A 13,556-nucleotide genomic window follows, 5' to 3' on the forward strand; every position below is an offset into this window, starting at 1 on the left:
AACTGAAGGTTACTTTTTCTTATATGGGAAAATTAATGTCTAATTACATGTTTTTCACATTTGCGAGAGAAAACCTACATATATGTCGAATTTCTATTATTTGAACAGAGACACTCCTAAGTGGACTGCAATTGATGGGTCACAAACCGATTCGGCTGAATCGATTTTAATTTGCAACACTCTTCTCGGCATGAGCATACCTAAGACATCCCCCCGTAAGGAACAAAGTTAATTTTCCAGGTACTTATTTGTATGATGGATTGGGAATTGCCTTGTTGCCATAGTTGCTAGGTAAAAAGCTAATTAACCAAATCGTCACAAACATGATGAGGCGCCTTCATTTTAATTTATTATAGATGTGACCAATCATTTAATAATCTTTTTGCTTAATGGAAAACAAAATTAAAGGATCAAATATGTTGCAATCCTTTGATCGATGCATAACAACAAGGATGATGAGGTCGATTGGCATTAGCATAAGATTCAATTTCCTTCTTATAACATTTCATATTCGGATGCGTGTGCCTTAAGGGGAGTGAATTATAACACTCCAAAAATTTAGTCCCATATATATTGAAGATTATGAGGGAGGTGTTCAAGTATTTATAAATGAGATTGTTAAAGTAGTTGGTTGTTCTTATTCCTGCCATTTTTCAAGCTAAAACAAAAACTGCTAAGGAACAGGATGAGATTTGTTGAACCAAGGGCCTCAGCCAGGTGTGAAGTGGTCTGCTACATAAATTCTAATTGTAGAGGCTAGAATCAAGCAAGAATGAAGAGACCTCAATGGTAGTATCTCAATACTTAGCATGGAAAAATTATGCAACATGAGTCGTGCCATGCTTATGGCATTATCAGCCAAAAACATACTGGAGAATGTGCAACCATATGCTCCTTTTGCGGATCATAAATTCTATTTGTAAAGACTAGAAGCAAGCAAGAACTAAGAGACCTCAACGATAGTATCTCAATACTTAACAGCAGGAAACTATGCACAATGGAATTGTGTCATGCTTATGCCATTATCAGCAAAAATAAGGTTGTTTTCATTGATGGTAGCTTGAAAGAACCTGATGTAAGAATTTGCATATTCGAGAAGGCGCAACCATATGGTCCTTTTTTGGATCATAAATTATCTTTCTCAAGACTAGCTGATAGTGTCATCTGGCCAGATTCTTCTTACGTTTGAAGCTTTCGTGAGAGTTTTGCCACAACAACAATGAACAGAATTAATAAACTTTGGGGCCTGCCCACAGAATATAACTTTATATTCTAAAAGAACTTAATTAGTTCTTCAATGAGATGATATGATGAAGCATAGACTTTAAGTGGTACAACGGCCAAAAATTTTGTCCGTGGTTATTTGTGGGACCTATTTGAAATCTGTCGAACCTATTTGAAAACTGCAACCGAGAGTGCGGATAATCCATCCATGCATCAAGTTGAGCGAACGACTACTGCACGGCGAGGATATATATCCGCGCCCTATGGTGTTGTCCCCACTAAACAAACGCTTCCTAAACAACACTAGGGAATTGTCCTGAATGGGTTTGGTGCACTTGCTCTGGGCCGTGGCTAGTAAGTGGTCAGTTCATTGATTTGAGGAACATCATCATCAATTCATCAAGTGCCGACACTCAGTAGTGCAGTCTCGTATTGGCTGAAATGGGCTGTTGCCCACACTAGCCCTCAACTTTTTTCTTGTTTGCATATAAGTGCTTTCAGATATTTTTTTTTTATATATACCAATGCCCCTTAAGGAATGAGAATTAGTGCAAAGTAACCTCAACCAAAAAAAAAAAAAAAAGGTTCTGGCTCCCCCACTGCCTACACTATCTTTTTTAATCTTTCGCAAGGCAAAAGGAGGAAGACGGATGGAGACTTTGGCTTTCATCTAATCAAATGCATTCATGCTTATTCAGTGAATAGTACCATGAAATCAGTGTGCACTCACGCAAAAAATGTTGTCGAAATTAAAGAGGCAGCTTGCAAATATAATTGTGTTTCGACATTAATTTTGGTTTTATTATTTTCTTTGTTTCTCTTTGTCTATTTGTTCTTCAAGGCAGAAGACTAAAATAGATATTATTTGGATCAATTGGGGCTCCATTCACTCAGCTTCAAACGTGGATAGCTAGGGGCAGTTTGAAAGTCACTTCTCTCAATGGTCAATGGTGTCATCTGGAAAAACAGAAACGAATCTATGTCCACCACGCAAGGGCTAGTGGAATCCATCTGGAAAGAATCCAGCTTCAATCATCATGCTATTTGCTTGGTTTTCTATCAATGTTACTCTTGGCCCCATTAGAGATGTTCGAATTAGCCATACCAAGATCCACTTGGCGGTCCACAAGAGGAGAATGTGGCCTTTGGCATCTACCACAGCGATGGTACTATCACATAATGGGGGGGGTAGAGTGCCAGCCTCGCCCGATATATGAGAACATTTGGCAGATCATCGACACCGCTATCTCCAGCGTGGCTGATAAATCGATGAAAATAGGCCTCTTCATTGGGCCGAGAGAGTGGGGATTACATGTGAAGAGGAGCATGAATCAGCCAAGCAGTCTCACTCACACTTCCGCCATTGTGTTCTGCTGTAGGAATCAATTTTTCCTATCAAACTCAAACCCTGCTTTAGAGATCATCTTGCTTTTGTTAAAACCCTGTCAACCAGGTACAGTGTTGAAATGGGTCACTCTAACTAATTAGAGGTTACCACTTTGTTTTGCACATTGTATAATAACCATTCTTCTTGATTCAATATATTGGGGTCTACCCCAGCTGGTTTGCAGCGGAAAATCATTCATAAATAGAGAAAAAAAAAAAAAACCCTTAACATAAAGATGGAAGGACATACTTTTTGTTGTTTAGATGCAAAAAAAATCGATGAAAAAGTGTTGGAATCACTAGTAATGTGCGGCATCTGCTGGTGGAAAGAGGTAGGAGAAATGAAAAGAGGGAAGAAGAAGAAAGGGGAAGAAGGGTTCTGGTGGACATAAAAAATCAGGGAAGCCTTCATCGACGGAGACGAAACGTCAGTAAAATTGTTACTTAAAAATATCGGTAAGGTTATTGCGAAAACATTTATCAATGCATGGAAGACATCGGTAAAACGATTGTTACTGACGTTCAAGAATAATACGTCAATGAAATGAGAACTTACATTGATGCAAAAATGGATATCGGTAATGTGTTGTCGGGAAACACTTGCACATTTACCGACATAACCTTTTAAACGTTGGTAAAAATTGACCTTCATCGATGTCTATTTTTCCACTTATAGGTAAATCTATGTTCTTGTTTAGTGTCGGTGTGCTGTGACTTTATTTATTTAGACCCAGTTGTATGCATATATACACGTCCGTTGGGGCAAAATTTTATTTTTGGAAAAAAAAGAAATTATCAATTATAGTGTTTATGAATTGCATATATGCTGTCTAGATGTATTTACCATGGTTTGTGACGAACACCGTCAGAAACCTGCTCATATTGCCATATAACCTAATCATGTTTGTGATAATCGTAGAAGAGAAAAGATGAACAAAAGGGCTTAGCTCCCAATAAGAGAACGAAAGATAGGGTGCTGTCAGTAAGTACTAAACCATTCAATTATGCTTGTCGTAGTTCGACTGCCACAAATTCACAGGTATTGGTTCTGAAATGATCTCCGTCTTAAAACAATATTCGTTTACGAGAAAACATGCAAAAGGGGGGAGAGAGAGGGAGAGAGAGAGAGAGAGAGAGTCAGACATACTGGATGGAGGCCGATTGGAGGAGTTCCCGCCCTTAGAGGCTTAGATACCCTCTCTTTCTACACATAGTTACATGCACCGCTGTACACAGTGCACAAACTTTAGGTTATGACATCTGCCTCCATAGACCACTTTCATTGAGACTCTAACCCACTTCTAAGGGTAAGTGTCATGCAGAGAGACTTGGGGGATGCAAAAGTACACAGACCTTTGAATATAACTAGGTTCCTAGTGAACAAAAAGGCATTCAATGTCTTAACAAGAATATACTATGCAACATGTCATGCTTATAGCATTATCAGCCAAAAACAAGATTGCTTTCATTGATGGTGGCTTGAAACAACCTAATGTAACATATTCACAATTTGCATACTAAAAGAGGTGCAACCATGTGGTCATTTCATGCTCATGGTATTATCAGAAAAAAACAAAGTTCCTTTCATGGTGTCTCGAAACAAACTTGATGTAAAGTCTTCATAATTTGCATACAGGAGAACGTGCAACAATAGTAGATAACATCAATAATTTGCATACTAGAGAGAACACGTGGCGTTCTCTATTATGCAAATTATGAAGACGTTATGTTATATCAGGTTGTTTCAAGCACCATCAATGAAAGAGACCTTATTTTTGTCTGATAATGCCACAAACGTGACAAGACTCCGTGTAGCATAATTTTCCCCCCTGTTAAGTGTTGGGATACTAGCATCATACCTGGTTGTCAAAAGGATGAAAGGAAGAATTGGGTTTTTGAGGAATTTGTTGCGCTGTATTCATCAGATCAAGTATTCGATCCAGCAACTGTGTTTGAACAATTGGAACTAAAAGCTGAGCTTGATGCAGCTATTGAAGTGACTCTGATACCGTGTAAAGCCCAAAGCATTGCAATAGGATTTCACCCAAAGAAACGCAAAGAGACGGGACAGAAAGACAAACAGGGAAGAGACAGAGAGCATGGAGAGCAAAAAACGCTTAATCAATTTCATTACTCTGAAGAAGGCTTATTTATACCCTTTACAAAAGAATCTGTTAAAAGGCCACAACCAATTCTGATACGCATCACCATCTCTGTTAAAAAGCATGTAATGGGTTTCCTGAAAATCATGATTCTTGAGCACACATAATTGATACTCCCGTGAAGCTAATATTTTTTCCTTTGGACACTCGCACTCATTACTCTTTTCTCCTTAAAGTAGATTTGCTAGTTTCTCAATATGCATGTTTTTTCTATGTGGACCCATTCTTTTTGTCCTGAACTTTCATAAAATATGAAGGTTAGTGCAAATTAATGACTTTTGAACAATAGTTGGTTAATGACTTTTGAACAACACTTATTGTCACCACACCTCTCAAGTGGGAGGTAAGGATTGCGAGATACCCAATTGAGGCAGGGCCTCTTCAAAGGAAAAAAACAGGCATACCCAATTGAAGATACTTCATTAAATTAGCTTTAAGACAAACTCTTGGATAAGGCATCTGCTAACTATCTAAACTTCTGCTGTATGGAGTGCATTTTTTTTTTCTTCGAATCTTCTCCTTTGTATAATCATATTTGGTCTCAACGTCCATTCCTCGTGAAACATTGACGACGATGTACATAACAACTTGATCGTCACAAAGCACAGGAACTACATTAATTTAATATAGCCAAGTTTTCAAAAAGGCCATTGCACAGATTACTCATAAGCAGTTGTAATCTTTCACTTTCCCATCGTCCCTGCAGGAAACAAGTATACCATCAGCACAGCAAACGGCAAAGGAAAGAACATCTTGGCCCTCAATTTTGGGGATGGCCCGCCTCTTCCAAGTTTCGAAGCTTTCGTAAGAGTTTTTACACAACAGCAATGAAAGGAATAAGCGAGATCAGATCGCCTTGTGGAAGAATCACCCGAAATCAAGTGCTAGACGCGTAAAATGTTCTCTAAGCGATTGTTTAGGACGGGAAGATAAGTAGTTGAGGCTGAAATGATCTCTAATGGCAGTCGATATTAGTTGGCCTTTTTCAGTAGTGGCAGTGGTCGAATTGCATGGCCGGGAACTTCCCTTCGGTTCCTTATATTAAGACACAATGAAATGCTTTAAAAAATGACCTTTTTTGAGACGTAATGTAGTGGCTTGCAACGGGTCGAACCCACAAAACAAAACTCACTCAATTTTTTTGCAACTGGCCAGGACTACCTACTTGTTTGGTACTGATCATTGTTCTTGTACATAGGTTTTTGGTTGTACGTAGTTCTTAATAAAATTTGGGTCATGCCCTTAGAATATATCTTTCCATTCTAAAAGATCTTCAGTTTTTGATCCCCGGGAATTCCAAATCTTGGATATATTTTTTCTTCAACTATCTATAAAAAAAAATTAGATGACACGATGAAGCATTGAATTTTAGTGGTATTTCTATCATGTCTATCTTAGCCCACTTATTTTCTCCATCGACAATGCTTTGTAAAAGCGACAAAATCCAGCTGAGTCATTTAAAATCATGTTAAAAATCGCCTGTGATTGGAAAATTTTCCTTTTCTTTCAAGGGATTTTGTGAAAAAATTATGCTAAAAGTTCGGCGATAATAAAAAAACATACCTGACCTTGTATTGTTGCAAAAGATACAAATAGATTTTGCACCGTTTATAAAAGACGGCCTTTTATGCGGTAATTAAACCTCCAAGTTTTCTTGAGATAAAAAGACAAAAACACCTTTGACACACATAAACGACCTTTTATATTAATTATTTACATTAGCTTCTTTGAACTACCAATAATTCTAATGGATCAAGTTTAATGACATTTAAGTGATGTGAGTACCTATACCACTTGAACCAATGGCCGGTTGCCTACCACCCACTGTTCCTTTACTTTAATACTACTAATGGATTGGGTATATTGCTCCTAATGTGGAAGGTTGAATTTTCTTGTAATTTTCATTTTAAATTGTACATTGATATGATTTGTATTGTATTTTCATTTAAATTGCCCATTTTTCAGTTAAATTAAAAGGAAATCACAGTTTAAAACTTAATTCTTGAAGTCTTCCTCGGTGACAGCTTCTTACTATGAATGCATGTCTGCAGTACCTAGAAAGGAACAGTTCATATTACCTAATGCAGTTTGTGAAACCTATTTTCTTTTCCAATAACCATGAACAACTTCAGTTCCACACGGGTCGAGACTTCGTTGTGGTGTACTTGTAGTCTCCTCTTGACCGCGGCAAGAGTTTTGAGGTGAAGTCCTCTTCGAAGATTCACGTACATGTTAATAAGCACATGAGACGAGGATGATATCAACAGTTAATAGGGTAAAGCAAGAGAACAAAATGAGAAGGACATGCCAAGAGGGAAAAAGCTTACAACACTAATATTGTGGTTTTGGAGAACATGTTCTCTTACAATAAGTATCTCAAGAGACATGGAAGCAAATGTAGTTTTAAATCGAATAATAATGCTGAATATGATAATATGATAGTTCTTAGAACAAGAACCCTGTATTTTTTGTCCAAACGATGATTTAACAATGTGTGTTCTAAAATAACAATATTCATCTTATCAAACGCCCTTATAAAGTTGCATTTCACATGACACATCCAAGGGTGAAAAAGCTTAACAACATTGAGACTGAAAGAGCAAACACCAACCTAGTTGCCAGTCCTACAAAAACAAGTAACTAACGACTGGCTTATTTTACAGAACCATGCACCTCATCAACAGGGTAATGGGGGAGGACAAGGAGACATACACTCACTTGCCTACTGTTATTACATATATGGCAAAACATGTTCCTTATTCGATGAAATGCTGTTGGAGAAGGTAGGTAGGGCCTAAGAGAAGTCGATGGGGTAGACAGGAGCCATGTTGGGATAGAATAGGCCAAAGTGATTCTCAGTGCCCTGTGGAGTCTTCTGGTTTCTCATTGAACAGGGCAAAGATGTACGTCTCGATGGACGTCCCTGACCTCTTGGGCGTCCCTTGTGCCACATGCCTCACGAGGTTCTGGTTATAGGTACGAGCCATCGTTCTCCCCACCGGACGGCCAGCCGCTTTCTGAAACCACGATGCGGACATGACCGGCCCCATACCTTTCCAAGGCGAAGTAGACGGAGTCAATCATGGCGTCGAACAGGTTCCTGTACCTCTGTTTCCACGTCAGAGTTGGCGGGTAGGGAAGGTTCTGCCGCATGTCCTAGGCGAAGTAGGGATAGACGTTCAGCATGAGAGGCGCCCCGGTGTCGACGATGAACTTGACCACGGGACGCATGAATTGACCGGCCGGGAGGTTAGGTCAACATAACGCTTACGGGAATCGAATTAGAGACCTGCTTTAGTACAGGCCCTTAACTCATCCAGCTACGCTATGTCCCTTGAGACGTGGTCACCATGATCTTGCCTTGCAAACCCGTCAAAGATATTGCATCAAAGATATTGCATTTGGGCATCCGCTTCAGCAGCGCTGCCGAAGACTTCGTTACCGACGGTGATATACCGGAAGTCAACCTCCGGCAGGTAAGCCTTGATATCCTGCCCGACCCATCCGTAGGCCCGACCCATCCGTAGGCGAAGCCGAGATCCTCGGCGAGCCTTTTCAGGTCGCCGTTATTCACGCCCACGTTGACTTGGATGCCTGTATTCCTCAGCACATTGAGGACGCGGGCGTCCGGATCATACAGCCTCACCTTTCTAATGCCCGGGGACTGGATCAGTCTGATTGCGTCTTGTGGGGATGGCAGGTCGTTGCCGAGCAACCCGTAGCAAACTCCAACATCCTCGTTTCCTGCAATTTTATATGCAGACAAGCAGATCAGTCGGTGCCAAATCAACATCCTTCAATTCCGTCAGGATAGTGCTATTGAGAGTTGTTCTACACATCATTTGGTGAGATAAGAGAGTCCTCCCGCGTTCTAGCTCAGATTTAAAGAAATGCAAAAATGTTTATATTATAAGTTCTAAAAAGAACATGAAACTTAGTTGTTTTAGTCGAAAAGCTAATGATCAATCTACATGATGTTTATATCTTTATAAATAATCCCCTCCCTTTTTCTATCTTGTTTAACATCCTCATTGCAGAAAAGGTGGTGAGAACAAGTTACCGGTGCACTGAACTTTAGTGTGCCAGTATGGTTATGACAAATACCCCCATTCATACAGAAAAAAAAAAAGTTTTTTAGAAGATAAAAAAGAAAATCGCAAAAGGCAAAAAATTATAAGACATACCTTTTTAAAAAAATATAAAAATGTTCCCCTACTCTTACCTGGTATGTAGGTTGCGTGCCCACAATGATGCACACAACTCAATCTAAGAGATTATCACCATATATACGCACTTTCTTGGTCTGACAGGTTGCTTAAATGTTGTCATGAAACGGCAATGAAACTCATTTCTTAAGGCAAGGAAATAATTGGAAGAAATGTTATATAATGTTTGTGAAGTGGTTCTACTAATTAAGATATAAATCTAACCATAATATATATATATATATGTGTGTGTGACACACCATCTATCTATTTGCTTACTTAGACGGTCCTAGTATGGCTGTGTGAAGAAAACATAAAATCCTCCCATCAATCTGGGCACCAATTTCCAAACTAAGTGATAAGAACAAGTGAAGCAAAATATCCTAATTTCTAAATGTGAAAACCCAACAGAGAAACAGCCCAAATTAAGGAGTTCGTTCAAATGGAATAGAGAAAAAAAACACCCATGAACTAGAGAGAGAAAGAGATCATTTCCACTTGTACCAGCTATCTTTGTAATTCTAGATCCCCCCAAGGAAACAAGCCATATCATGTATATCGAGAAGATATGCATGACTTAGGTTCACCACCTAATACCATTGCAGCTCTGGACCCTAGGAGTGAGGGATTGGAAGGGGACTTCAGCTTTCGCTTGGAAAATTGATTAATCCTCTTGCTCACCCAAAGAGCCTTAAGTAGGTTGTGGCCACGTTAAATTTCCTGGAAGACCAAATCCACAAATATATTCAATTCTGTGAGTAGGTAAAATTTTAACATATTGTCATAGACGACTTGGCGTTGTCTGCCCATGTAGGATTGATCAGCCCAATCATATTTTTGTGTCGTGGTCTATGACTTCCAAATTAGGCTAATCAGGCACATTTAGATCTGCCAAACCCATGCAAGTGCATCATTTTGAAACACTAATTAAGTTGCTAATTGCTTATACGTATGCATAATTGGCACCACCTACGTACCTTCGTATGGCATCTTTTAAGTCTATCTTCCAAAATCAACTTGGATGAAGCCAACGATTATGTGCTCGTTGCTTCAAAAATAGTTTTTTTTTTTTTTTAGTTTAGAGTTTTGGGTGAGTGCGGCAAAGAGCTAAAGTTTGAGTCAAAAAAAAAATTTGTTGGAGAGAGCTTATGTTTAAAAACATTTATATCTGGGGGGATACTTCTATATATTAAAATAAATATCAAATTTCTTAATATAAAACTAAACGAATTTTAAAGAGTTCGTGCAGGGAACTGCCTACTCCGGCCCACATGTGGCTATGCCACTGGTTTATCTGCGTTTGTTTGAGATAGTAGCAGAGAGAGAGAGTAAACAATTTCAGCAGTTTCACAGACCCTTGGCATTTTTTTGTGATGTTGACAAATGTATGTTCAGTTTAGTTGCGACGAGGTTTTAGCCAAGAGACATGTATAACTAGACTCAATTCAAAAAAGTAGTGAAAAATAAGAGGGAGCGCTAACTGGGTGGTTCTAAAGCTTGAACACCATTTGTGCATAGAAAACTTTTATATGAATGGCTGAATGAAATACAAAAGAAATCTAAAAACACATGAACGATTGAATCAGTATGTCCCTCACACAAAAATGAGATCGAAATGAACGAGGCATTTTGGTTTTATTAATTTCTTTATTTCTCTTTTATCTATTTGGTCTTAAGTCTAAGAGTAAAACAGATTTTATTTGCACCATTCGGCCTTCGATCATGATAAACACTGCTCGTTGCACGCCACGTCCAACTCTCTAATGGAAGAGTGCAATGGCATCTGGTTGTGAAAGCACAAGGAAACGGCTTCATTTGTATACGATGGCACGGTTGTAAATGATAGTGTCACATTTTCATTTAAGGCCACAACTTTGGAGAATTTCAGAAACAGGACCTTGTTTGTGTGAGCTTAAGGCGTGCTTTCCTTTAACATGGGAAGAAAACATGCTCCTACGCCTTATCAGGGGAGTATTTTCATCATTTAAAAGAAGAAAATCTTTTAAATTCCATTTTAGCCTTTATAGATGGTGGGTCTTCTATTTAACTAATAAAAACATTTTGGTCATTTGTAATCCATAACATGAGACCTCTTGTTTCGTATAACTTGGTTCGGCGTAAGCCTTATTTATTTAGAGGGTTGTGGATGCATTTTTTATATTTTTGGAAAACAATGGGCAAGTTCTACCCAGATGGGTCTCCTTTCCAAACTTAAAAGTTTTATTTCATTATTTTGAGCCCTAACCTAACGTGCTTGGTCCCTAACACACGCTCCGGTGTTCGGCTATATTAAAATAAAAGTATTTTGAATTTTCTGAAACAAGTTTCAGTTTCATTTTTGTCTTTTGAACTTTTTTTTTTTCCCAACTTCAAGAGTAGTTTAGTCATTTTAAGCTCTTAATACACACTCTCATATTAGGGGCCTTTCTTTTTTATGAGAATAATACCCATGGATTTAAAATTCTCAATACTTTTTGAAGTGTGGATTGGTGAATACCTTCTTCTCTTTTTCCATGTTGCTTCCTTCCTCTGGGAGAAAGAAAGGTACTAATGTAATTTAATTATTTACTGAATGTAGAAGTAGAACTTGAGTTAAAAATTAAGAAGATCAATATGGCCAATGACAAATATGGGTTTCTTTTTTTTTTTAGGGTGCAGACAATTTAATTTATGGTCTAAAGGATGAGCGCACTGAACTACAGACTTTGAACTTTGGACCTCTTTGAAGTGGACCGCATTGCCGCGCTAACGGGTCCCTTTTCAAAAATTTAAAAATGAATAATATGGGCTTTTCCAAAACTACGAAGGACGTACCTTAGCCCATGCACTTAACTTTATAGTTATTAGCTGAAGTCTGACCCTATAACTATAAGAAAACTGAAGAAAGCTGTGACATTTAAAATCAAGTTAAAAATCGCCTGTAATTTGAACGTTTTCCTTTTCTTTCATGGGATTTTAAAAAGAAATATGCCTGAAAATTTGGCCACAGTAAAAAAAAAAAAAAAAAACTGGTTGTACTCATAAAAAATTTTCACCGTTTATAAAAAGACGACCATTTTGTATATTAAACCTCCAAGCCTTTCTTGAGATAAAATGACAAAAACACCTTTAACACACACAAACGACGTTTTATATTAATTATTTATATTAGCTTCTTTGAATCACCAACAATTCTATTCATTGATCAAGTTTAGCTACATTTAAATTAATTTTTTTTTATTGACATCAAAAGCAACTAGGTTACAATTTTTCAGTTAATTCCAGAAAATTATGTTGCAAAGAAAGTTAAATATGTTCACAAAGTCAGCTATACCTACACTTGCATGTTATCTTTAGAGAAAAATGAGTATCATCACATGTCCACCGTGGATAAAACTGAGAGGGCCTCTGTCTATATAAACCATAAGCATGCATTGGATCTATGGAGCAGAACAGCTCTACTATAGAGAGAAAGAGAGAGGGAGAGCAAGAGAGAGAGATGGCAGTGGCTTTTGTCAAAGTACCGAGCATCCAACCGGACGTGCTGAACTCCGGCCAGGTGAAGGCAGAGGACTGCCGGGAGCAGAAATAAAAGGTGATAGCTGCTTGCGGCAAGTACTTCCTGAAATGCAACCCACTTCCGGGGCCGCCGTCGCAAGGTGCTGCAGCAAGATCAAGGCCACTTTGCTTGTGCCAGTCGAACTCTCACTCCTGCGGACGAGGAGATCTTCAGTATGAAATTGGCTCTCAACGTTGTCCGCAAGTGTGGCCATCCCCTCCGCGGCGGCTCAACTCCTAAACTTCCCACTCACCTGGTTACTGGTTAGTAGTTAGTATGCAAGAGGTCTGACTTGGTCTCTTGTACATGTACATGGGTCCGTCCGGTGACCAACCTATTCAGGTCTCCCTTCGGTGGAGACTCGCATCACTTTCAGGGTATTTTGGTCATTTAACACTCAAGAATTTCGAACACTTGTCAATCTAGGCAATACCTGCAAGTAGATTAATTAATTCCTTAATTTACCTTTCATTTTTTGTTGAAGAAGAAGAAATTCCATTATCTGCCTGAGAGCGGAAACAAGATTTTCTTTTAAGGGCCGACAGTCCAACTTCTGGATTTGGGTAAGACTAAATTAAATTTAAATCCAAAAAATACATGGCGCAATTATAGTCAAGTTCAAAATTAAGTTCACCCGTCTTAGATAACTAACTACATGTGTCCAATGTTTGTTACGTTGTTGGGTTCAGGTTACATCCATCCCGAAGCTTAAAGATGATGAAGGTGCAACGTTTATGAATGATGTTTCTCTAGATTTACATATGATTGCATCTTACTAGAAATTTCTAGATTTCTTTGGAATCAATGTTCTAGATCATTTCCATCACAACTTGGTATATGAAGGTTGTGATTGAACGATAACTTTAGCTATATAAAGTTACTTAACTATCTAAGTAAGGCCGTTTATCTAAACAAATAAATGGTTGAGAGAAAAATAAAATATATATAAACATACCCATCAATTTTTTCTCTTTGTTTTTTTTTAACTATTTATCATTTAGGTGATTCGACAGGGAGGAAATGAACACTTCAAAAGCAAGA

At 38.3% G+C, this 13,556-nt stretch overlaps 1 pseudogene; it reads right to left on the reverse strand.

Annotated features, from left to right (window-relative positions):
• Positions 1–7,566: 7,566 nt before the first annotated feature.
• Positions 7,567–12,729, reverse strand: LOC116246841 (glucan endo-1,3-beta-glucosidase, basic vacuolar isoform-like; annotated as a pseudogene).
• Positions 12,730–13,556: the final 827 nt, after the last annotated feature.

Source organism: Nymphaea colorata, chromosome 1, assembly GCF_008831285.2.
Source record: "Nymphaea colorata isolate Beijing-Zhang1983 chromosome 1, ASM883128v2, whole genome shotgun sequence".
In the NCBI taxonomy this organism is placed as follows: Eukaryota; Viridiplantae; Streptophyta; class Magnoliopsida; order Nymphaeales; family Nymphaeaceae; genus Nymphaea; species Nymphaea colorata.